This window comes from Eulemur rufifrons, chromosome 1 (genome assembly GCF_041146395.1).
Source record: "Eulemur rufifrons isolate Redbay chromosome 1, OSU_ERuf_1, whole genome shotgun sequence".
Lineage (NCBI taxonomy): Eukaryota > Metazoa > Chordata > Mammalia > Primates > Lemuridae > Eulemur > Eulemur rufifrons.
The window spans coordinates 93,029,993-93,034,401 of NC_090983.1; positions in this window are offsets into that span (position 1 = coordinate 93,029,993).

A 4,409-nucleotide genomic window follows, 5' to 3' on the forward strand; every position below is an offset into this window, starting at 1 on the left:
AAGAGCTGGCCCACACAGCCTCCTAAAAGGACCCGAAAAGTCAGTTCCCTTAAAAATGAGCAACAGAAAAGAATTGCCAAAGAATACACACGAAGTTGTTATAAGAAAACAAATGCACACAAGGAACAGAAGAATGTCCCTACACAAATGATGAAAGCAGACTAGAAAGAAATGCCCACAAACCATGTGAAACTACAGCCTAATGTTCCAAATATGCTAAAGAAATGTTTTAAATGATAGACAGGACCACATGAAAATAAATTAGAAAAGTTCAGAAATGAGGTCATTGGAGAAAAGGAAACTTTGAAAAGAACGGTTAGCATTCAGAAAAGAATTTGAAATAATAGAAAAAATTACACATGACAATTAAACTAGAATGAACACAATGGTGACAAATGGCTGGATAATGCCTTATGACAAATAGAAGATGGATTTCAAGAAGAAACAAAGAAAGAGGCTATTTTTTAGACTATTCAAGAAAAGATGATAGATACAGAAAATAGGGGAAGATGGTCCACCCGTGTGTATGAGGAATTCACAAAGAAGACCAAAGCAAGGGAACAGAACAAATGCCGAAACCTGTAAATCAAGACTCATTCCTGAAATGAGGAAAACAGAAAGACTTGAAGTCATGTATAGGACGAGTGCAGCGCATAGGAAAGTGGATCCAAAACAGCAACGCCGAAACAGTCTAACGAAACCATCGGGCTTTAAAGAAAAACAACCCAGTGGGAATCCAGAAGAAAAGATTATCTCATCTATGGGGAGAGAAAATTAGATCGTCATCAGTCTTCAACAGCGGCACTGTACGGATGTCTGTACTTGGCCAACTGACTTCGAGTGTAAAAAGACCAGGGCAGCTGTTTTTGCCATGGGGGGAACAGAGCGGTGCTTTTCGTGGCCCTTCCCTCAGGAATGCGTCTGAAAACAACTCCAAACAGCCAAAAGGGTTGGTTGAATGGACAGACATCAGTGTAAGACTGGTGGTTAATATTAAATATGTGTTTACTGTGGTCCTAAAATAAATGATGTTTCTAAGGGAGACAGTATAGTATACAATGGCTATATGCCCTAACAATATAAGTGCGATATAATCATTAAAAGGGGAAAGAATATGTGAAAAATAAAATAAACTTGCTAATTTCCTTAGAGTTATTAACTGAGAGGAAAATGATATTATTTAAGAAGAGAGAAAAAATTTAACTAGCTAATTTCAATATTATTTATAAGAGGGAACTAACAGACAAGAAGAGATTTTAAAAGGCGGAGGACCAGCAGTATTCTATGAAGATATTAGTCAAATATAGTAACCTTCAGAACAAAAATGCAAACTTTCCTAAAAATAAAAAGATACATTAGCAAAAGAGAGCAAATAAAATAAACCACACTGAAAAACTCTTACAGCACACATGCACACACACAATGGAACAGAGATGAGGCCAAACATACAGATCATAAGATTTCAGATTGGCTAATTAATCAAAATCCAATGCCATGCTTTAGAAAAGAGATACCCTTAAAGAGATTCAGAAACACTAAAATTAAAAGTTTGGGCAGAGATATAACAGGCAACCACAAATAAAAGAAATTCAGGGTTGTAATTTTAATATGTAACAAAGTAGAATTCATACCAAAAAGCATTAAAAGAAACATAGATGGACTCTCTATTATGCTAAAGTCTACAATTCTGATAAAGTTATTAATATCCACACACCCAATTACACATCGGCAGTTTTTCACAGAGAAGAAGCTACCAGAGACAAAAGGAGAAGTAAACATACAGATATTGCTAGGGGCACTTTAACAGACCACTTTCAGCATAAGAAGGATCAAATGGATAAAGAAAACTTGGGAAGGATATGGAAAACCTACGCAACATAATCAAAAAGATCAATCTGCAGATACATATCAAATTTTGAAGCCTGATCTTAGAGAATACATGTGTAACTCACAATAATCAACCATGTTCAGTGCCTCAAAGAAAACCTCAATACACATTCCAAGAAACTGAAATTATATAAAAACAACATTTTTTGATCGCAATGCTGTAAAACCAGAAATTCATAGCAAAACAAAGACTCTTATACCTGGAAATCTAAAAAGAAAAAAAAGTCTTACTGTTGAAAAACTTTTGAGTCAAAGGTAAAATAAAAAGCAAAATTAGATAATTCCTTAAAAATAATAATAATAATGTGATATAGTAGATTCTATGGAATCAGGCAAAGCAGTTATCAGAAGGAAATTGGCAGCAATTGCTGAAAACGAAAACATGAAAATAAAGGAATTAAAGATCAACTCAAAAATCTAGAAAAATGGGGAAAAAAGTAAACCAAAAGCAGAAGAAAGGATTACTATTTTTATCTTAAAAAAGAGAAATGAATGTTAGAAAATGAAACAACAATAACAGGAGAATTTTAGAGCTGCCTGCTGAAGTATTTCCCGACGAAGTGACTCAGTGTCTGGTCTGGGCGGGAAATGGGGTGGGAATGATGACAGAGGATGAGCCGAGCGCGGGTGGATATCGAAGCCGAGCGATGGGACGTGGAAGCTCATTACACTATTCTTTCATGTTTGCACATGCTTGAAAATTTGTATTATGAAAAGCTAAAAAAATTTAAAAATGAACTTGAATGAAAGGACTCTATGAATAATGAATATGTGAAACCTTAAGGAATAATCACAGGAGTGAGTGTGTGCAGGTGAGCTCGGGACAAGGAAACGTATTAGACAAGAGAATCAAGAAGAACATGATTCTCCTCCAGTAACCATGACCATCTCTCGCCTCTGTGCTGGACCCCAGGTGATGATGCGCTTCCTTGTGTCATCAGGTAATGGGATTGCACTTGAGACTGTGTGAGGCAGAAGCTGCCTGCGTGGCGGGTCACCTGCTCCAGACCAGGAAGAGAACGGGCTCTGGGGCAGAGGGACGGGCTCAGTGTCCACCTCTGCCACAACTCCACTGTGACCTTGACCTTCCTGCCTTTCCTAATCTGTAAAATCACAGCACCAGGTGCGATGATTGTTGAGGTTCTCTCACATCCGACAGTAGGACAAAGAGTAGACATGGTGACCCACTCTCTCCTCACTAGCACCCCACTCCTCCAAACTTTTCTGGAAGTCCAGCTGTGGCACCCCAACCTTCCCGAGCAGGGCTGTCACCCACCCCCCGATTGGAGGATGCCCCACACCAAACCTCGGCAGCCCACTCATCGTGAGGCTGGGTCTGAACCACCAGGAAAGCACTGACCTAGGCTTCAGACCCTCTCTCTAAGGAGAGAATGCATTTTAGGAAATTTTCATTCTTAACTGGTTCAAACAAAAGAAGTCTCGATATCCAGAAGGAGAGGTCTCAGTCATCTGAAGAGCCCCCCAGTAGGGAGCCCTGCCCTGCCATCCCTGCCTCTGATGATGCAGGATAATGGCAAACCCTCTCTCGGGATGAGATAGGTTCTGCTCGTATACTTTTTGCTTGTTTCCTTTCCATATCTTTAATGCTATTGCCGCTTACGCCTTTGCAAAATGTGAGAAAGGGGCAATTTCACATCTGAACATCAATTTAAAGCGAAAAGGCTCAGAACAGAGGCCGTTTGTTTTCAAAAAATAATACCGTGCTAATGAACAACACCACAGAGAGCGCAGCCACTCTGATTCCTAATGGGATCTGGAAGAGGAGCTCATTAGAGATTCAAGGCTTGTGACTCACTTTAATTAAAATTTGAGCTGGTAGCGCTTGGAGAAACCAACCCAACGAATGAGATTTCAAAGAGAGGGAGGGGAGAAAGGGGCAGGATATTGACACGAATAAAGAAGACCTTAATTAAAGGATTAATGATGACAATAACAATAAAAAATCGCTTCATCCTCAATTTGTGTTTGCAGTTGGAGAAAGTTCTTTATGAAGCAGCACCAGGCTGAGGCTGGCCTTTGCGACCGCGGGGAGGGAGCTGGGACCGTGCAGGGAAGACCCGCACAGCATCAGCTGGATGCTCTACACAGGGGTGCTGGGGCCTGACTGACCTCGGTCATGCCCTCCAGTTCCCTCCCTCACGTGACAGGTGTGATGGGGAGAGCCCTCTAACAGCCTTAATGATGATTCGGATGTCCCTGCCCCAACACTAATTTGTGAAATAACTGCAAGGAGGTCCAATAACCCTCTTTTCCCCTTGGTGGCTACTTGAGTGACTTTAAGGAGAAAATAAATAGGCAAGGACTTTCAAAATCACTGTTTGACCCTCTCTGCTGTTGCCCAAGCCTGTGTTGCTTCTACCTATCGGGTCACCCAGGGCAGCTCAAGTGACAGACATGACCCCTGCATTGTTCTGAATGTATTTCTTTGGCTGCTCGCTGTCCTCTATTTTAGGGCTTGGGACTTCAGGGACTGTATTAGTTTGCTAGGGCTGCCATGACAA